At 43.0% G+C, this 22,551-nt stretch overlaps 2 long non-coding RNA genes across 2 annotated transcripts in view; one reads left to right on the top strand and one right to left on the bottom strand.

The window, feature by feature from the left end:
• Positions 1–12,177, top strand: part of LOC137209095 (uncharacterized) — a 50,400-nt gene extending 38,223 nt beyond the window's left edge. Inside the window, exons 2-3 of the long non-coding RNA XR_010935891.1 lie at positions 9,613–9,710; positions 11,794–12,177. This is a non-coding gene — a long non-coding RNA (uncharacterized lncRNA). The remainder of the gene's footprint in view (positions 1–9,612; positions 9,711–11,793) is intronic.
• LOC137209094 (uncharacterized) lies at positions 1,950–13,346 on the bottom strand. The gene is made up of 2 exons (XR_010935890.1): positions 12,680–13,346; positions 1,950–10,003 (listed from the first exon to the last, which is right to left on the bottom strand). It is a non-coding gene; the product is annotated as an uncharacterized lncRNA (long non-coding RNA).
• Between the last annotated feature and the right edge of the window lie 9,205 nt (positions 13,347–22,551).

Below are 22,551 nucleotides of genomic sequence, written 5' to 3'. Positions count from 1 at the left end.
GGTAGGCTGGGACCACACCTATGAATTTATGGAGTTGGCAAATTCATCTAGGCATTTACAGAACCAGACTTTACTTATTAAGCTACATCCACAGGTTGAGTAGGACTTTGTACATGTAAGATTTATGTATTTATGTGATATATTGGCATTCAGTGTAGTAGTTTGGGTTGTGTTACAATTAGTGTTGAAATATTTAATATTTTTTCTTTTAAAGATTAAATGTACTTTTTTTTAAGGTACATGGCAGAACTAGGGGGGCATCTTTCTTTGTAAGACTACTACAAGTAATTGATTGGTATCATTAGGAGGCTACTTTGTAGTTATACTAACTTTGGATTGGTGAAGGACAGTATGTTGTTAGATGAGTTACCCAACTCTTACGTAGTTCTGTGCTTCTCCTTGTTTGGGGGGTTCGGCAGGGCCACGATGGCCTACAAAATATGAGATTTAGTGTTAGGTAGAAGCGTTTGATTAAGGAAGCTGTTTACCTGATAAACATGTGCATATGTATGTGTCTAAATGCTCTGTCTGGTGATTGTGGACTCAGGAACACATTATAGTTGATTATGTTGGTAAATAACATTCAACTTAAGCTCAGTTACAAGTTGCTTGACTGTGTTAAGGCCTCTGATGGCACAGCTGAGTCACAGCATCCCCCAGAATTAAATGATACCAAATGCATGAAACCAGTTATGTGTGAGCATAAGCTGGTTTGATAGTCCAGCCAGATGTCTTATTTAAAGGGAAAGAGTGGGCAGTTTTAGGTGTGATGGCCCCAACGTAAGAACCAGATGCCAGATATAATTCATTTCTAGAAATCCCCGTGGTTCTTGGGCCCAGAACGAGGAGAGAGGCATGTTTCAGTGGGTTGATGGTGTATCAAGGCTTTTGCTTAAGCTCTGGTTATTGGTTATGATAAGCATGTTGCCTGGAAATGTTTGGACATAATGTGGTATGTACAACTAATAAACATGTCTTATATAATAACGATCACTTCAATTACCCCTTTGAATATTTCATAGAGACTGGAATCTAATATGGATTGAAATGTTTAATGTGTCCTGTAGTATCAGTAGGCTGATGTACATGCTTATAGACATGGGGTAGATAATTAATACATGATTACAGGATCATGTATTATGGTAAGGTGTATGTATCAAACTTATTTATGTGGAAGAGCGTGTATGTACAAAGTACATAGTAATGTCAGCTTTTATGATGTCATTTTTTAATACTTACACAATACTTAAAGATAGTGTTAATGTCCCGTAAGCAAATTGTTCAGGGAATTCTTTAAGTAGAATTTCAGCTTTGGGAGCTGAAGGTGGAGCTGGAGCTTCTTGAGTCTTAGGCGGATAAGTTGTTCTCCTTTTCTGATTTACAAAACCAAGACTTTTCTTTTTAAGAGATTATTTTCAATAATACTTGTTATTGGTATAAGGACAAAAATGAAAAGAAAGTATAGAATAGATGCTAGTTCAGGTTTGTGCAGCCAGAAAAGGAAACCGAAGCTGAGACCGACGCAGCCCAAGGTTTATTCTGTGGCCAAGGAATGAAGAAGCGAGATCTTAGTTCACAGATCAACTTCTCACCCACGGGGGTGAGACGGATTCGATTTTAAAGAGTGAAGAGTGAAGGGAGGAGGAGTGAGGCTAACGACGGGGAGACAGATGCATTAGTCTACTGGGGAAGGGGCAGCGTTTTCCTGGATACGGGGTGCACCCCCTTCTATCCTTTTTTGGTCCCCATCTTCCAGGCATGGCCACCAGTATGTGTGTCATCCAGTAGCTGATCGGGTAAAATCAGCGTGTGATGAGACTGAGGGTCTGTTGCAGGTGAGATTCGTTGCCACCTTGGTTCCAGCTGTTTCTATCTGGTTTTTTTTTTTTTTTGTCTCTCTGTATAGCTTCTTCCTTTTGTCTCCAGATCCTGTGACTTAAAGATACATGTTTATTCCTGTTCGGGGGTGGGGAGGGGCGGGTTGGTGGGTTTTGCGTAAAGACCTGGCACAGCTCTGGCAACAAAATCCCTCCTTTCCTTGTCACTGTTCCTCATTCTTGAGGGGCGCTGAAGGTCAAAGTTCTGCCTTCTGAAGCCACTTCTCGCTGAATATGGGTGCAGATTTTCCCTGCATTAGAGGAGTAGAAGTGTTCCTAAGTAGCCGGAAATATGTCTGCTGCTCACCAGGCTGCAGTCCCAGTTGCTCGTACCCTTGTGTTAGTATCATCTGCAGTCTGATGGCTTCAGTCCATTCACTAAGGAAGTTGACAAGGCAGTGAAGGAGGCGAGGCCCCAAGATGAGCAGGAGGATAACAGCAGTTACTGGACCGAGAGGTGGAGGAGACCAGGTTAAACCGGGAGGCACTGTGTGACCATATTCCAATGCAGCTTGGATCTGGACCTTGTGTGTTACATCTGTGTAGCCTTTGAGGTTGCTCGTAGATCTCTTTAATGTTTACCTCAATCTGACCAGAGTTACTGACATACCTGCAACCGGCTTTATTTGTAACTGCACATACTCCGCTTTTCTCAGCCAGGAGATAATTAAGCACTTGCCTGTTGTCAAGAACAACATCTGCTAGTGAGTCTAGGGAAGTACGGAGGCCTTGTAAGGCATCCCCCATATTTTTAGATAAGTCCTCAAGGGCCAGCGTTGAGATTGTGTAGAGTGGTTTCATGCTATGTGAAACCTCCACAGGAAGCCACCAGTGTGAGGGCAATCTATACTTCTGCCAGAATGAGATCTATTGCCCTTTTATCTCAGGGTTGGGTGATATCATGAATGGTTATACCTAGGTTCCTGGAACACAGCTGGCCTAGCATGCACTGTGCACAAATTGGGGACTACCTAAACAAGGGTAGCCTAGAGCCCACCCTGGAGAAGGGTAGGAGTTAGGGTTGTTCTTATGGGGCAATTGGTTTACTCTCAGGCCACAAAGGAAGAGGTACCCAGGGGGACTGCATGCCTGGTGCACTTCTGAGGAGTTGAACCACCTCCATAAGTGGCTAGCCCAAGACGGGGTGCCCTTGCAGTGTGGGGAGAGAGGCCCACCTGCAGAGCAGGTGTCACTGGGGTATTCTTGACTAGTGGTTTTCCCCCAGGCCTCAGGAGGGCCATATACTAAACACCAGACAACCAGTGTCTTCCCTCCCCAAAGAGTACATTTCCCATCTGGTCCTTGTGTGTATTCATGGAGTCAGTGTGGAGGGCACCAGTAGGAGAAATTTCCATAGAAGTCAATCCTGGGGCACTTAATTGTGGGGCAATGGAAGAAGCACTGATCAGAGTCCAGATCAGCCACACGGTGTTACTGGAAGTTCCGCCCTTTGGTAGAGGCTGTTGATAGGGGCAGTGGCAGCAAGACCGGTAGACAGATGGCACTGTAGCGTGAGTGCTCTGTACTCCTTAGAGGTGTTGATGCGAGGGGTGAGCTCCAAGCAGGAAAGCTGTGTTAGGGATGACATATGAACTTCAAGAGGGGTAGGATTAGCAGACCTGTTAAGCAAGGTGAGAGTGAGGCTGTCATTCGTAGGAGTAAAATGTGATAGCTTTAATCCATAGGCATCACCTTGTGGGTGGGGGTGACAGACCAGCACTGGGATGGATTTTGTCCACGGGCTGTGATCCTCAAGAAATTTACTACTGCATTGAATTCGCATTCCGCGTGGATACTTATGAGGCAGAGCAGAGAAGGAAAGGAAGAACAGACAATAATGGCCACTCATGCTGCCACCTGTATTAATATCCCCTATATCCAGCATGGACAGAGATGTCTGCCAGAGGAAGGGGTTTCACAGAACAGCAGAGCCAAGTAAGACAAGGGCAACTACTCAGCCTGTCTGTCCCATTACTTATTGGTAAATTCGTCCTTTTGAAAAGTAACTTAAGGTCTGTGACAGGTTCACAGATATATTGAATGGGTGCCCCAGTAACTTCCTCAGGCACAGGTCTATGCCCTGTAATTGTAAGGCAGAATGAGCGGTCACTGTTACTAGATGAGGTCCTATCCGCTTGGGGTCTAACTGGTCTTGTGGATTTTCCAGCCTTCCAGGTTTTCAAATAAAGCCAATCCCCAGGGGAGAAAGGATGTAAAACCATGTCAGAAAGGGAAGGCAGCTCTGGATTCCTGCAGGCATGTAAATCTGATTACTTCCCCTCCCTGTAAGGTATATTTCCATCGGTCCATAGCCCTAAGTTTCGTCTGGGAGCTGGGTCCTTCAGGAATGGGCCTCCCATGCATAAGCTCCTAAGGATTCAACCTGAGCTTTCCTTTAGGGGCTACTTGCATTCTCAAAAGTGCTACAGGGAGAAGCAAGATCCAGGGTTGATGAGTGTCTTGACAAAGTTTGGTTAAGTTTCTTTTGAGGATTTGATTTGTTCTACTTTTCCTAGGGACTGTGGTCTCCAAGTGGAGTATAAACCCCATGTATACCTAGAGCTTAGACTCCCTTAGTAATTCGGGAAAGGCAGGCCCACTGTCACTCTGGATGGACTTATGGAGCCCAAACCGAGGGATTATTTCCTTAAGTAGGGTCTTAGAGACCTCCAAGGCAGTCTCAGTTTGGGGGCGGGGGGAATGCCTCCATCCACCGGGAGGTGTCACTAAAACCCAGCAAATGTCTAAAAGTTCCTTGTGCCCAGGGCATGACTGTAAAATCACTTTGCCAGTCTTGACCTGGATACGTGCCTCTAAACTGGGTGGGGGGTCACTCCACTGACCTTGGGGTTGGGGCAGGGGAGTGTTGGGCTTATTCCAGAGGCAGATAGGGCAAGCTTCAACCACCTGTTTAAGGAGATTATGGACATTGGGAGTAGTCATGCATTTGATGAACCACTGATACAGGGCCTCCTGCCTGTAATGTGTGCTCTGGTGAGCTTGCCTGGTGGCCTGCAGGGTAACAGCTGATGGGAGGAACCGCTGCCCATGACCATTAACCATCCATCCCAGATATTCTGGGCTTTTAAAAGAGCCCCACCTCAAAGCCTTTTCCCTTTCTTCTGGGGTACATATGGGAGTGTAGGAGTTAAGGTCTGGGTGAGCTGGTAGGAGTGGCATTTGAAGTCCGTCCCCATCCTCTGCTACTTGTTTAGCTGCCATGTCTGCTCTGTTAACTCTTTTTTTTTTTTTGCTTCTCCCTTTAGTTGGCCTCTGCAGTGAATAACTGCTACCTCCCTTGGCAGGAGTATAGCTTCCAGCAGCTGCATAATTTCCCTCCATTCTTTTTTTTTAATTGGAGTATAATTGCTTTACAATGTTGTGCTGGCTTCTGCGATACAATGATGTGAATCATCTATATGTATACATATATCCCCTTCCTCTTGGACCTCCCAATCCCGCACTTCTAGGTCATCACAGAGAACCGAGCTGAGCTTCCTGTGCTTTATAGCAGGTTCACACTAGCTATTTTACAGGTAGTGTATCATGTCAATCCTAATCTCCCAATTCATCCCACCCTCCTCTTCCCCCCCCCATGTCCACATTATTCCTACCACGGAAATAGGTTCATCTGTACCCTTTTGCTAGATCCCACATACACGCGTTAATATACGGTATTTGTTTTTGTCTTTCTGACTTACTTCACTCTGTATGACAGATTCTAGGTCCATCTGCCTCACTACAAATAACTCAATTTCGTTCCATTTTATGGCTGAGTAATATTCCATTGTAGATATGTGCCACATCTTCTTTATCCATTCATCTGCTGTTGGACATTCAGGTTGTTTCCATGTGCTGGCTGTTGTAAAGAGTGCTGCAATGAACACTGGGGTACACGTGTCCTTTTAATTACGGTCTTCTCAGTATGTATGCCCACTAGTGGGATTGCTAGGTCATATAGTAGTTCTATTTTTAGTTTTTTAAGGAACCTCCATACTCTTTCTCCATAGTGGTGGTCTCAATTTATATTCGCACCAACAGTGCAAGAGGGTTCCCTTTTCTCCACACCCTCTCCAGCATTTACTGTTTGTAGATTTTTTGATGATGGCCATTTTGACCGATGTGAGGTGATACCTCATTGTAGTTTTGATTTGCATTTCTCTAATGATTAGTGATGTTGAGTACCTTTTCATGTGCCTCTTGGCCACCTGTATGTCTTCTTTGGTGAAATGTCTATTTAGATCTTCCACCCATTTTTTGATTGGGTTGTTTTTGTGATATTGAGCTGCATAAGCTGTTTGTATATTTTGGAGCTTAATCCCTGGTCGGTTGCTTCATTTGCCTATATTTTCTCCCACTCTGAGGGCTGTTTTTTGTTTTGTTTATAATTTCCTTTGCTGTGCAAAAGCTTTTAAGTTTAATTAGGTAACCCATTTGTCTTTGTTTTTATTTTCATTACTCTAGGAGGTGGGTCAAAAAAGATTTTGCTGTGGTTTATGTCAAAGAGTGTTCTTCCTATGTTCTCCTCTAAGAGTTTGATAGTGTCTGGTCTTACATTTAGGTCTTTAATCCATTTCGAGCTTATTTTTGTGTATGGTGTTAGGGAGTGTTCTAATTTCATTCTTTTCCATGTAGCTATCTAGTTTTCCCAACACCACTTACTGAAGAGGCTGTCTTTTCTCCATTGTATATTCTTGCCTCCTTTGTCATAGATTAGGTGACCATAGGTGCTTGGGTTTATCTCTGGGCTTTCTCTCCTGTACCATTGATCTATCTTTCTGTTTTTGTGCCAGTACCATACTGTCTTCACTACTGTAGCTCTGTAGTACAGTCTGAAGTCAGGGAGCCTGATTCCTCCAGCTCTGTTTTCCTTTCTCAAGATTGCTCTGGCTATTCGGGATCTTTTGTGTTTCCATACAAATTATAAAAGTTTTTGTTTTAATTTGGTGAAGAATGCCATTGGTAATTTAATAGGGATTGCATTGAATCTGTAGATTGCTTTTGGTAGTCATTTTCACAGTACTGATTCTTCCAATCCAAGAACATGGTGTATCTGTCCATCTGTTGGTATCATCTTTAATTTCTTTCATCAGTGTCTTAGAGTTTTCTGCATGCAAGTCTTTGGCCTCCTTAGGTAGGTTTATTCCTAGGTATTTTATTCTTTTTGTTGCAGTGGTAAATGGGATTGTTTCCTTAATTTCTCTTTCTGATCTTTTGTTCTTAGTGCATAGGAATGCAAGAGATTTCTGTGCATTAATTTTGTATCCTGCAACTTTACCAAATTCATTAGTTTTCTCGTAGCCTCTTTAGGATTCTCTATAGTATAGTACAGTACCATGTCATCTGCAAACAGTGACAGTTTTACTTCTTTTCCAATTTGGATTCCTCTTATTTCTTTTTCTTCTCTGATTGCCGTGGCTAGGACTTTTGAATATGAGTGGCAAGAGTGGACATCCTTGTCTTGTAGCTGATCGTAGTGGAAATGCTTTCACTTTTTTACCTTTGAGAATGATGTTTGCTGTGGGTTTATCATATATGGCCTTTATTATGTTGAGGTAGGTTCCCTCTATGCCCACTTTCTGGAGAGTTTTTATCATAAACGGGTGTTGAATTTTGTCAAAAGCTTTTTCTGCATCTGTTGAGATGATCATATGGTTTTTATTCTTTAATGTATTAATATGGTGTATCACATTGATTTGTGTATATTGAAGAATCCTTGCATCTCTGGGATAAATCCCACTTGACCATGGTGTATGATCCTTTTAATGTGCTGTTGGATTCTGTTTGCTAGTATTTTGTTGAGGATTTTTGTGTCTACGTTCATCAGTGATATTGCTGTAATTTTCTTTATGATATCTTTGGTGTTGGTATGAGGGTGATGGTGGCCTCGTAGAACGAGTTTGGGAATGTTACTCCCTCTGCAATTTTTTGGAAGAGTTTGAGAAGGATAGGTGTTAGCTCTTCTCTAAATGTTTGATAGAATTCACCTGTGAAGCCATCTGGTCCTGGACTTTTGTTTGTTGGAAGATTTTTAATTACACTTTCAATTTTATTACTTGTGATTTGTCTGTTTATATTTTCTACTTCTTCCTGGCTCTGTCTTAGAAAGTTGTACCTTCCTAAGAATTTGTCCATTTTTTCCAGGTTGTCCATTTTATTGGCATATAGTTCCTTGTATTTCTGCAGTGTCTGTTGTAACTTCTCCTTTTTCATTTCTAATTTTATTCATTTGAGTCCTCTCCCTTTTCTTCTTGATGAGTCTAGCTAATGGTTTATCAATTTTGTTTACCTTCCTAAAGAACCAACTTGTAGTTTTTTTGACCTTTGCTATTATTTTCTTCCTTTCTGTTTCATTTATTTCTGCTCTGATCTTTATGATTTCTTTCCTTCTACTGACTTTGGGTTTTCTTCTTCTTCTCTGGTTGCTTTAGGTATAAGGTTAGATTGTTTGAGATTTTTCTTGTTTCTTGAGGTGAGACTAAATTGCTATAAACTTCCCTCCTAGAACTGCTTTTGCTGTGTCCTATAGGTTTTGGGTTGTCATACTTTGTCACTTATTTCTATGTATTTTTTATTTCCTCTTTGATTTCTTGAGCGATCTCTTGGTTATTTAGCAGTGCAGTGTTTAGCCTCCATGTGTGTGTTTTTAGTTTTTTTCCTGTAATTGATTTCTAACCTCATAGTGCTGTGGTTGGAAAATATACTTGATACATTTTCAGTTTTCTTAAATTTACCAAGGCTTGATTTGTGACCCAAGATGTGATCTATCCTGGAGAACATTCCGTGAGTACTTGAGAAAAAAGTGTATTTCCACTTTTGGGTGGAAGGTCCTGTAAATATCAATTAAATCTATCTGTTCTGTTGTGTCATTTAAAGCTTGTATTTCCTTATTTTCTGTATGGATGATCTATTAGTGTAAGTGGGGTGTTAGAAGTCCCCCACTATTATTGTGGTACTGTCAATTTCCCCTTTTATGGCTATAAGCACTTGCCTTATGTATTGAGGTGCTCCTACGTTGGATGCATAAATATTTATAATTGCTTTATTTTCCTCTTGGATTGATCCCTTGAGCATTATGTAGTGTCCTTCCTTATCTCTTGTAACCGTCTTTATTTTAAAATCTCTTTCATCTGATATGAGTACTGCTACTCCAGCTTTCTTGTGATTTCAGTTTGCATGGCATATCTCTTTCCATCCCCTCAACTTTCAGTCTGCATGTGTTTCTTGTAGACAACATATATATGGGTCCTGTTTTTGTATCCATTCAGCCAGTCTGTGTCTTTTGGTTGGAGCATTTAATCCATTTACATTTAAGGTAATTATTGATATGTATGTTCCTATTCCCATTTTCTAAATTGTTTTGGGTTTTTGTGGGTCTTTTTCTTTTGTGTTTCCTGCCTAGAGATGATCCTTTAGCGTTTGTTGTAAAGCTGGTTTGGTGGTGGTGAATTCTCATAGCTTTTGCTTATCTGTAAAGCTTTTAATTTCTCCATCAAATCTGGATGAGAGCCTTGCTGGGTAGAGAGATCTTGGTTGTACGTTTTTCCCTTTCATGGCTTTAAATACATCCTGCCACTCCCTCTGGCCTGCAGAGTTTCTGCTGAGAAATCAGCTGATAACCTTATGGGAATTCCCTTGTATGTTATCTTTTTCTTTTCCCTTAATATTTTTTCTTTGAATTTAATTTTTGTTAGTTTGATTAATATCTCGTTTGTTTGTTCTTTAGTTCTTCTAGGTCTTCTAGGTCTTTGTTAAAGACCTTGATCCGTGCCTCCATTCTATTTCTGAGATTTTGGATCATCTTTACTATCATTACTCTGAATTCTTTTTCAGGTAGGTTACCTTGCTCCTTCATCTGTAACATAGTTTGTTGTCTCTTTTTTTGATGGGTGGGACTGTGTTCCTGTTTTACTGTTTGTTCGGCCTGAGGCTTCCAGCACTGGAGTTTGCAGGCAGTTGGGTAGAGCTGGGTCTTGGTGCTGAGATGAGGACCCTCTGGGAGATCTCACTCTGATTAATATTCCCTGGGGTCTCCAGGTTCTCTGGTAGTCAAGCAGTTTGGACTCTGTGCTCTTACCACAGCAGCTCAGGCCCGACTTCCGGCCTGGGAACCAAGATCTCACAAGCTGCATAGCACAGTAAAAGAAAAGAAAAAAAAAGGCGCAGTACAATAACAAAGAATAAAAAATATATTATTAAGAAAAATAAAAATATAATTGAAACAACTACAACTAGGCAAAACAGAACCACAACATAAAAAAAAGAAAAAAAAAGGGGGGGGTGGGAAACAAGCCCAAAGGAGCAGAATAACAAAGTATAAAGATTAAAATGTAATTAGAAAAATAAAAAATTAGAAAAAATATAAATGAATCAACAAGAAGGTGAAACAACCACACCCTGAAAGAAGAAAAAAAAGAAAAATGCCAGACAAGGCCTTGGCTGTGGAGGCAGAGTTTAGACAGGGAGTGGAACTTAGGCAGCAGTGGGCTTTAGTGGGGGCAGCAGGGCCTAGGCTCAGGTCCTTGTAGCTGGAAAAAGGCTTGGGGGTGGGACCTAGGCTTAGAACCTGCACGCAGGGAAAAGCAGCACGGCCTGAGGGGTGCCTTGCACTGTGGAGTTTGGAGGTAAAGGGGTGTGTGGGCAGGGTTTAGGCCCAGCAGGGTTGGAGGGGGTCTTAGGGTGCTGTATGTAGGGGTGGGGCTTAGGCTTTGTGCAGCAGGAAGGAGACTCTGAGGGTCTCCCCTGTGACTGCTGAACCCCTAATGTGGGTGGGCCCCAGTGGGTGTAGAAACTCCTCCCCTTCCCCAGCTGCCTCTCAGAGGGACCTGTCCCCTCAGTCTGGTCTTTACTTTTGCTCCCCCTTCCCTCCCTCCCACTCCCTCAAGACCCACATGGCTGAAGGGGGCTTTGGTGGGCAGAGGGTCAGGCCTGGGATCTCAGCAGGCTCCCTGGGGCCCAAGTGGGTAGGGGAAATGCTGGCTGTGCTCCCTTCTGATCCTCTGCCCTCCCAACAGTACCCCTTCTTCCCCCTTGGGGCATGGGAGCCCCTCCCCTACCCCAGCTGCCTCTCAGGGGTGCTGGTTCTGCTCCCCACCACCCCTTCCTCCCCACAAATCCTAAGCAGTTGCTTAGGACATCCTAAGGGGTTTTCCAGACATCCGAGGGGGTTCCTTCAGTCCCTGGATGACTCCTTGAATCCTATTCTAATTTATGGGTTTCTTCGTAGCCTATTGAATGCCCTGAAGTATCAAGTCCCTGAAATGTGTGAGGTGCTGCTGACCGTTTTCCTCTTAATGGTTCCACCCCTAGAGTCCATGTCAGGAATGGCCTGGATTCAAGTCTGGTATAGAGTGTGTCCTGCATTATTTTGATTAGTCTCATCAGCTTCCTCCTTTGCATTAGTTATAATCAGTGCCTTCAGCTTCCTCCTTTGCATTAGTTATAATCAGTGCCTTTTCTTCCCCAGAGACTAAGATGTTCAGGAGGGTTTGGACACCCACCCAAGTGGGGAAAGGAGTGTGGAATATTCCTCAGACTAAATTGGGCAGGGAGGCCAAATGCCCCTTTGGCATGTGTCCAGTTCTCCATTTGCTCAGCTACAAGGACCCAAGGACTTTGGACGATTTGGGGGTCCTTCTTTTCCCAGCAGGCAAAGTGATTTTCCTGAAATCTGGCAGAAACAACATTTGTAAAGAGTTTGAGAAGGGATCCCTAGGGATCTGCAGTGGAGGGTAGTGGGGAGAGACCTGTCCAACAGAGACATGTACCCTGACCCGGGATGGCAAATTGGGATACAACAGACCAACACCAAGGATGTGCTCTTGGGTTTTTGATTACATCCTGAAGGTGGGAATGCAGCAGGGGTTCTCGGGCTGTGAGCATTCACAGTTGCCTACTTACATTTGCTTCAGTCAAGTCAGCAGGATGCCTAGTGCTCATCTACCCTGCTCTGTGACAGACTTATCCTTTCGTGGAAGTCTTCCAGTGGTAAGTGCCCCAGTGGCCTTGAAAAATGCTCAATGTGTGCCCACATTTGCAGCAAGGGGTTTCAAGAGCATTAGGACAGACAACAGAGACTGAAGCTTCAATCATATCAAGAACAGACTAGGACTTACAACACACACAGAAAACAGAGATGTTCTTACCATGTGGTGGCCTCTCGTCCAGTCTAGTCCCCTTTTGGGGAACCAGTTCAACGAGACAGCCAATTGTTCAATCTCACTCACTAGTAGAGGACTGGCTATATTTAGACAACTATGTTGTATGGATCCCAAGGAGGGGTCCATACAACTTAATTTGGCAAAAAAAAGCAGTGTACACATTCAATGTAATCCCTCCAATATTCAAGCTGCATTTCTCATGGAAACAGAACAAACAATCCTACCACTTGTATGGAACAACGAAGAACCCTGAATAGCCTAAGTGAGCCTAAGAGAAAAACACAGCTGGAAGCATCTCCCTCCGTGACTTCCTACTACACTATGAAGCTATAGTAACTAAAACAGTGTAGTTCTGGCACAAAAACAGGTGTATGGGCCAGCGGAACCAAAACCCATTTGTACGTCATCAGTTAATTCATGACAAAGGAGCCAAGAACACAAGACAGGGAAAGGACAGTCCCCTCAATAAATGGTGCCAAGAAAGCTCTACACCAAACATCAAAGAACACCAGACACTGTCAACACCACACACAAAACTAATATCCACATCAAGCTCTTCCTCTGCTGGGTCCTCTGAAAATGGACCCCCCCCCCCTTAGCAGTAAAGCACACACAGGAGGTTTCTCCCCACCTTTTCCTCACCTTTTCCTCCCATGGTGGTGCCTCCTGGCAGTTCCTGAAGACATCTGGTTCCTGCCTGCATGGACTCAACAGTGTTGCCCCAATGCTGAAACCATGGCGGATCCTGAAGAGACTGAACTTCAATCAGCAGCATGAGAAGCCAAGTTCATCAGTGGAGCACATATGCACCTCAAAGATCAGCAAGGTGGGCATACCACCTCCTGCTGGCCAACTGGGAAGTGCAGGCCACAACCTCTCAGTTCAGTGGAGCCCATGCTCCAAGCTGGCAAGCCTGCAGAAACCACTAAATTTGGAAATTCAAACTGAAATGGAGCCAAATATCCCATGACTTCTCCAAAAAGAGTTACAGAATAATTGGAAACCATATGCAATCAAAAGAATGTAGACACAAACTTTACAGCCTACACCAAAATTCACTCAAAACTGTCCACAAATTTAAAATGGAAAACTATAAAGATGGATTTTAACACAAAACCTCAAAAGCCTATCCACAAAAGAAATAAAATGAACATGGAACTTTAAAAATTTAAAACATTAAACTCCATGAAATACCTTATTCAGAAAACCAAAAGACATGCCACAAAGAAAAATTATTTGCAAAATGATAAAAGATTTGTACTCAAATTACACCAAGAAATCTAGAACAAACCTCCTTAAAAATGGGTGAAGATTATACAGACAGTAAATAAGCATACAAGAATATGCCCAACATCATATACCATTAGGGAATTAGAAATGAAAACAGAGATAGCACTGCACACCTATTAGAATTAATAAACTCCAAAAAAAAGCCACTACTGATTGATGGGAGGTGAACAGGAACTCTCCTTTACTGCTTTTAAAAGGTATTTTGGAAGTTTTTTCCAAAGCTAAATAAGACTCACCTGAGGATCCAACATCCTGCCTCCAGTATTTAGACAACTGCTTTTCAGAACTATGTCCAAACGCAAACAAGGATGTAATTAAGCACAGCACTTCTACTCATAATGGCTATAAACTTAAAGAAACCAGGATGTTCTTCAGTAGAAGAATGCATAAGCAAATTGGGGTACCTCCATTTCAAGGGGAGAATATGCCACCCCAATATACCTCTTGGCATAAGGATTATTTTGAGCTGATTATTTTGCTTTTTTAAAAAGAAGACAACATGAGAATCTCTGAAAACCAAGCCAAGATTGCCCTTTTGTGAGGGAAATCTCCATTTGAAAGGTTATCTCCCTTTCCATTACAAGGAATGGAAGGATGACTAAATCTCAAGAAACTCTACCAATGGGGAAAGCTACTTAAATCTGCACAACACTCATACCCTTCCTTTCTTTTGTCTTTAGATGAAGATGGTATTTAAGGTGATGGCTTGGGCCATTTCAGGGCGTTACTCAGTGTTCCTGAGTATCTCCCTTGCATATAGGAGGTACATATGTTATTAAACTTCTGATTATTTGTCTCCAGTTCATCTGCCTTTCATTTTTTATGGGGGGTAAGGAGGGGACCCAATGAAGACCAAAGAAGGGTAGAGGGAAAATTACTTTCCTTCCATATATGCAATGGTATAGCAAAGGAGTGAACCATCAACCCATGCAAAAACATAGATGAACCTTACATGTATATTGCTAAGCAGAAGAATCCAGTCTGAAGTGCTAAACAGTGTATGACCCCATTTATGACATTCGGAAACAGGTAAAACAAACAGGTTATGGGTGGGGGATTGAAATATTCCATACAATACTTCAGTGATGAATACCTGCCACTATGCATTTGTCTAAACCCAGAAACGTTTACAGCCCAACAAATAAATCATAATGTATTCAATTTTAGTTACTTAGCATATGGGAGTACCACAGGATGCATTACAGAATTTAACAAAAACTGATTTAGTAATGTATGAGAAAACCTCACTGTTGGTAGTGGGACAAAAGGTGCTGACCTTAGTAATTCTGGAAGTAAATGGAATCTCTAGACTAAATGCAAAATGTACTGTACCCAAACAGTGGACTCAAAGTTCTTTCCCTGCAGGCAGGAGCTAAGAATGTTGAAGTCACTGTATCTGTAATCTGGAATGGAACAAGCAATGAATTCAAAAAATGACAGATGGTATAAGCCAGGTTTCTCACCATTGGAATAGGAAGCTACAGATAAGCAAAGGGAGAAGGTTACAATATCCATGTAATAATGGATCAGGGTGATGACATCTATATAAATTCATCTTTAGTTTAACATGGATACAGACAGTTCCACATAGAAATCTTTATAATTAGGTGTATATGCACAGGTTGGAATACATGCATATATATTTCAGTGCATTATCAGCTGAGTACATTTAGCTTTCAAATGTAAGTTTTTAATACCATCCTCTAATTAAATGAATCAGGGCTCTTTGAAGAAATGGCTGCTACTAGGACTCAGTAAATACATGAGCCAGGATAATCTTAAAGTATCAAAGTAAAGAAGTACCAGCAGGGGGTTGGGGGCTGGGGGGACAGACGACTCACAAGATGTTTTCATTTGACATAATTCCATGAGACAGTGGAGAAAGCTCTCAACAGTCAAAGCAAGAATGAACTAAGCACCCAAATACTGTACTGTACTGCTGAATTATAACCACAAGTATAAAATAACTATTCAGGTGTCCACACTAGTAAAATGACTACAAACACTTTTTATGAACTGTGTTGAATAGAAATGTCCTATGCAGAAGAATTCCAAATAACTGATGTAGACACACAGCCAGCCATCCATCGAGGAGGGTAACCCTAACCCTCTTCTGAAGTGTGGATTCTTCCTAAATAAGATACACAGTATGGACATGGGAAAAATAACTTCACAGCAGGGAAAACTGACAAACAGGACCTCAGCCACGTGACCAAAGTTAACATGAATGGTGATAAGTTGCCTTGAGAGCCTGTTTGACCTAAAATGATGAGAACGCACTTGACCTAAAATGATGAGAACGCAGTTGACCTCTGTGATTTGCTTCCTCAAAACCCATAAACCCAGTCTAATCATGACAGAAAAACACCGCGTAAATCCCAACATGGGACAGTCTACAAAATACCTGACCAGTCCTCCTCCATAAGGAGAAACAAGCAGAGTCTGAGAAACTGTCAAAGGCCAGAAGAACCTAGACAGACATGATGACTACATGTCATGTGGTGCCCTGGATGGGATCTGGGACAGAAAAAGGAAAAACAAAGGGAACTAGAATAAAATATGGACTTCAGTTAATATATAAAAAGGTATCAATATGTGTTCATTCATTGTGACAATTCTGTAGGAAGCTAGAAGGAAGGAAAAATTAAAAGTCAAATAAGAGAAAGCTATTATATCAAACTGGAAATGTAGAGGAAATGGGTGATTTTGTAATAAAAACACATTAACAAAATGCCCCTAAAATAAGGCAAATACAAACAGACCAATTAGCCACCCAGGGACCCCTTTCCCCTGCTGGTTCTCCTCTCATTACTCTGGGGTTTCCCTCTTCTAGACAGGGAAGGAACAAGAACAGAGATGCCCAGCAGCTCCCCTAAGATCTGACCCCACCCAGTGTTGCCACCTCTGCCCACCATGACCCCCCAGATGAGGACACCTGCCAAAGGGAGCCTCAGGGATTATTGGTTCTGATGTGTCAGCAAGGAATTTTTTGATTCCAAGGGACTGGACACACTTACTGATAGGAAATAAGTTAATAAATTTAATAAATTTCTTAATGATAGAAAGAAAATAATATACTTGCAAGAGGCAGTTATAGGAGTGGTTTTGAGCCTGGTGAGACAAGCTCACACTCTCACAGTATGACCTGGTCCCTTTCTCTTACTAAGTGACTTTGTGGTGGCCCCATCCACAGTCTCTCTCTCTGCATGAGGAGCCTTCAGCAACTGCAGGCTAACACCCACTCATGTCCATCCTACTGGGAAGGGTCTCTCCTCCTTTAGGTTCCATGAAAAGTCATGGCTTTAAATACCTTTGCTCTGGCTTGGGTCATGGTCTCATGCTTGAACCCACCAGAGCGCCAAGAGGATGGAACATGGGATTGGCTAGAGGTGGATCATATGCCCATCTTCAAGGGGGGGTGGAACATGGGATCAATCCTCTGCAAATGTGTGGACCGGAAGCAGGCAAGATGTAATTCCCAAAAGCTGAGATGTTGAGAATAGATGCTGGGTTGGGGGAAGCAGCAGATACCACGTTACTGACAGCCTACTGCACAGCTGTGTATCTGAAGCCCAAGGAAGGACGGGATTCACTTAGGGTCAGGGGCTGTGGCCACTCATCCACTCCTGTCCTCCCAGTTTGGCAAGAAGCTCTTCCACTTGCTGAAAAGGCAACTTTGTTGCTGGTGGTAAACTCAGGGTTCCTGGTTTGGGCATCCGGTCCTCACATTTTAAAGACTGGCCAAGAATAGCCTGTGTGCCCTCAGAAGGCACACAGACCTCACTCCTGGCCCTGGGGGGTGGGAGCCATGCCTACCCCTTGGCCACATTACTCACTCACCCACAAGGAACAAATTTGCTCATTTTCCAGTCTCTTCTCTCTATGAAGAGCAGAGACCAACTACTAGAGTTGCAGATAAATTCTTATTCCATGAAACAGAGGGAGTCTCGTGGATTATTTTATACCATGATAACACAGTTGGTGTCTTTCCAGAGACCACAGGATATGGGCCAGGGATGCACATATCTCCCCAAGGCCATATGGCCACAACATGAAGCTGCCTGTTAGGAGGCCCAGATGCTTCCATACCTTTGATTCTCAATGAACATGAATGTCAATCTTTGTTACAACCAGAAGGTCAAAGAATTTCAGGGCCACAGTCTGTTCATTATTGTCATGACCAGGGCCAAGCTCAACATTTGGAGCGTTATTACTTGTCTTGGCAGGCTAAGAGGCTGTAAGGGAAGAGACATTTGTCTCAATGACATGGATGTTGGGAACTGAAACATCCCAAGGAACTGTCTAGGCTGCCCAGGTAGTTGTTCAATTACCCAGCAGCACAATCAGTAATTGGCCACAGGGGGCTTGAGGGGCCAAGGCTGACCTGAGCTGGAAGACCATGGATGTCTGCCTGGATGCTCAGAGGCCAAGGGCTGTTCTGAGACCTGTTTCTACACCCATGCAGATGGAACAAAGGACACATCCAGTCCCAGGAGGACCCCACCAGACCTCAAGAAGGCAGCACCTGGGGGCTGGCAGCTCAATGCACCCACTCCTGTATAAAATCCACACGTCGGGGCTTCCCTGGTGGCGCAGTGGTTGGGAATCCGCCCGCCGATGCAGGGGACACGGGTTCAAGCCCTGGTCTGGGAAGATCCCACATGCCGCAGAGCAACTGAGCCCGTGCACCACAACTACCAAGCCTGCGTTCTAGAGCCCGTGTGCCACAACTACTGAGCCTGTGTGCCACAACTACTGAAGCCCATGTGCCTAGAGCCCATGCTCCACAACAAGAGAAGCCACCACAATGAGAAGCCCGCGCACCGCAACAAAGAGTAGCCCCCGCTCGCTGCAACTAGAGAAATCCCGTGTGCAGCATCGAAGACCCAACACAGCAAAAAAAAAAAAAAAAAATCCACACGTGTCTACTGAGTACCCTGCATGTCAGGGCTCTGCTGGACGTGGGGCTGCCCTGACAGAGTGGGGCCTGCATCACCCTTCCCAGGTGGGAGCGTGGAGGGAAACCCTGCATGACCTCTGAGACCCTAAGAACACTTGGCTGAGGTTGAGTTCAGTTTGGAAAAGTGAGTGGCCAGAGCAGACATTTCATTCATCTTCTATCAGAGCCCAGAACAGAAGGAGAAAAGCAATGGCCTAGCTCAACCCTGACCCCTAATCCTGACACTGATCCTAACCCTAAACTCTGACCCTGACCCTAAACCCTGACCTAACCTTAGCTCTAGCCTATACCCTAAACCTGTACCTTACCCTAACCCATATTCGTACCCATATCCTACCTGTACCCTAATTCTAACCCATACCCTAACACCCATACTCCAACACAGAACCCTAAGACCAAAACCCTGAGACCAAAACCATAAACCTTAACCAATAAACAAAACCATAACCATAATCAAACCGTAACGCTTATTAATTAACCATATGCATAAATAAGTCATAACCATAAAAATTAGATCGCAACAGCAAACATAAACCACAACCCAACTTGGCCCCCACACCAGTCTCAGCCCTAATGCTAACCCTCCAAATCACTAACACCAAACCAAATGAATAAAAATCACACAAATACATCATAAAAAAGAAAACAACAGCAGTATACCTTATAAATAGGAATGTAAGAATCCTCCACAAATAAGAGCATGAAACCAACTGAACATGAAACGGATGATGCCACAAGCAAATGTCTCTACACCAGAAAGGTCAGGTTGTTCAACATTAAAACTAAGCAATGTATTAAACCGCAATAAAGGTGTGAAGTAAAAACACATGATCATATCAATTATTACAGAAAAAGCTATAATCAAAATCCAGTGCTATTTCATGATACAAACACTCAAGGAAGTAGGAATAAAAGGAAATTTGTTCAATATGGAAAAGAGTAGTATACAAAGCCACAGGAAACATCAAGCTCAAGTTAAAGATTTATTCTTGAAATCAGAAACAAGGCTAGGAAGCTGGCCTTCACCACTGTTACTCAATAGTGTACTAGAGGTTCTACCCAGTCTTGAGGAAACAAATAAAAGGCACCCATGTGTCAATGGAAAAATTAAAACTGTGTCTATGCACACAACACAGACTATATCATCTTATAAATAAAACTTCCTTTATCAACAAAAAATTATTTGAGCTAGTCAACTAATTCAGCAAAATTACAGGAAAACTATCAGGCTCGGAGTCTGACGTGGCTGACTGTAGGGAGCTCCGCAACCCATTGGTACCGAACCACTCCCCTCAAAAATGATCCAATTGATGTTCAAACTGACAGGCTCCTGGATTAGAACTCACCTTTAAATGGTAGCAATAAAAAAAGCTTGGTGGGGAGTTGACCTAAACCCAATCCTAACTTGCAAAAGAAGGAAAGCTGAAGTTGAAGGTTTGAGGCCATCAATCTTGTGACATATCTTACATGAAAAACATTAGCAAACTAGACAAGAAAAGGATTACTGACCAAAACTGAAGGAAAACGGCTAACAGGACTTATGTGAGATTGATTCATTATAAGGAACTGGCTGACTGGCTCATGCAACTGCAGAGGCCAACAAATCTGAAGATCTGTAAGAACGGGACATCTAGGATTGGTTCAAGGTGGCAGAGAAGGACGCGCTCTCACTCCCTCTTGCGAGAGCACCGGAATCACAACTAACTGCTGAACGATCATCAACAGGAAGACACTGGAACTCACCAAAAAAGATACCCCGCATCCAAAGACAAAGGAGAAGCCACAATGAGATGGCAGGAGGGGCACAATCACAATAAAATCAAATCCCATAACTGCTGGGTGGGTGACTCACAAACTGGAGAACACTTATACCACAGAAGTCCACCCACTGGAGGGAAGGTTCTGAGCCCCATGTCACACTTCCCAACCTGGGGATCTGGCAACAGGAGGAGGAATTCCTAGAGGATCAGACTTTGAAGGCTACTGGGATTTGATTGCAGAACTTCAACAGGACTGGGGGAAGCAGAGACTCCAATCTTGGAGGGCACACACAAAGTAGTGTGTGCACTGGGACCCAGGGGAAGGAGCAGTGACCCCATAGGAGACTGAACCACACCTACCAACTAGTGTTGGAGGGTCTCCTGCAGAGGTGGGGGGTGGCTGTGGCTCACCGTGAGGACAAGGACACCGGCAGCAGAAGTTCTGGGAAGTACTCTTTGGCGTGAGTCCTCCCAGAGTCTGCCATTAGCCCCACCAAAGACCCTGGTAAGGCTCCAGTGTTGGGTCACCTCAGGCCAAACAGCCAACAGAGAGGGAACCTAGCCCCATCCATTAGCAGACAAGCAGATTAAAGTTATACTGAGCTCTGCCCACCAAAGTAACACTCAGCTCTACCTACCACCAGTCTCTCCCATCAGGAACGTGCACAAGCCCCTTAGATAACCTCATCCACCAGAGGGCAGACAGCAGAAGCAAGAAGAATTACAATCCTGAAGCCTGTGGACCAAAAACCACATTCACAGAAAGACAGACAGAAAGACAGACAAGATGAAAAGGCAGAGGGCTATGCACCAGATGAAGGAACAAGATAAAACCGGAGAAAAACTAAATGAAGTGGAGATAGGCAAACTTCCAGAAAAAGAATTCAGAATAATGATAGTGGGCTTCCCTGGTGGCGCAGTGGTTGAGAGTCCGCCTGCCAATGCAGGGGGACATGGGTTCGTGCCCCGGTTGGGGAAGATCCCACATGCCGCGGAGTGGCTGGGCCCGTAAGCCATGGCCGCTGAGCCCGCGCATCCGGAGCCTGTGCTCTGCAACGGGAGAGGCCACAACAGTGAGAAGCCCGCATACCAAAAATAAAAGAAAAAGAAACAATAATGATAGTGAAGATGATCCAGGACCTAGGAAAAGGAATGGAGGCCAAGATCGAGAAGATACAAGAAGTGTTTAACAAAGATCTAAGAATTAAAGAACAAACAGAGAAGAACAACACAGTAACTGAAATGAAAAATACACTAGAAGGAATCAATAGCAGAATAACTGAGGCAGAAGAACAGATAAGTGACCTGGAACACAGAATGGTGGAATTCACTGCTGCAGAACAGAATAAAGAAAAAAGAATGAAAAGAAATGAAGACAGCTTAAGAGACCTATGGGACATTAAATGCAACAACATTTGCGTTATAGGGGTCCCTATAGGGAAGGAGAAGAGAGAGAGAAAGGACCTGAAAAATATTTGAAGAGATTATAGTTGAAAACTTCCCTAACATGGGAAAGGAAATAGTTAATCAAGTCCAGGAATTGGACAGTCCCAGGCAGGATAAACCCAAGGAGAAACACGCAGAGATACAGAGTAATCAAATTGGCAAAAATTAAAGAAAAATTATTGAAAGCAACAAGGGAAAAATGACAAATAACATAGAAGGGAACTCCCATAAGGTTAACAGCTGATTTCTTAGCAGAAACGCTACAAGCCAGAAGAGAGTGGCATGACATATGTAAAGTGATGAAAGGGAAGAACCTACAACCAAGATTACTCTACCAGGCAAGGATCTCATTCAGATTTGATGGAGAAATCAAAAGCTTTACAGACAAGCAAAAGCTAAGGGAATTCACCACCACCAAACCGGCTCTAAAACAAATGCTAGAGGAACTTCTCTAAGTTGGAAACACAAGAGATGAAAAGGACCTACAAAAACAAACCCATAAAAATTAAGAAAATGGTAACAGGAACGTACATATCGATAATTACCTTAAACGTGAATGGATTAAATGCTCCAACCAAAAGACAAAGGCTTGCTGAATGGATACAGAAACAAGACCCATATATATGTTGTCCACAACAGACTCACTTCAGACCTAGGGACACAGACTGAAAGTGAGGGGATGGAAAAAGATATTCCATGCAAATGGAAATCAAAAGAAAGGTGGAGTAGCAATACTCATATCAGATAAAATAGACTTTAAAATAAAGAATGTTATAGGAGACAAGGAATGACACTACATAATGATCAAGGGATCAATCCAAGAAGATATAACAGTTATAAATATATATGCACCCAACATAGGAGAACCTCATACATAAGGCAACAGCTAACAGCTATAAAAGGGGAAATCGACAGTAACATAATAACAGTGGGGGACTTTTAACACCTCACTTACACCAATGGACAGATCATCCAAACAGAAAATTAATAAGGAAACACAAGCTTTAAATGACACAATAGACCAGATAGATTTAATCGATATTTATAGGACATTCCAT

Source organism: Pseudorca crassidens, chromosome 16 (genome assembly GCF_039906515.1).
Source record: "Pseudorca crassidens isolate mPseCra1 chromosome 16, mPseCra1.hap1, whole genome shotgun sequence".
In the NCBI taxonomy this organism is placed as follows: domain Eukaryota; kingdom Metazoa; phylum Chordata; class Mammalia; order Artiodactyla; family Delphinidae; genus Pseudorca; species Pseudorca crassidens.
The sequence above is the reverse complement of the archived record's forward strand: the minus strand, read 5'-3'. Positions and strand labels throughout refer to the sequence as shown.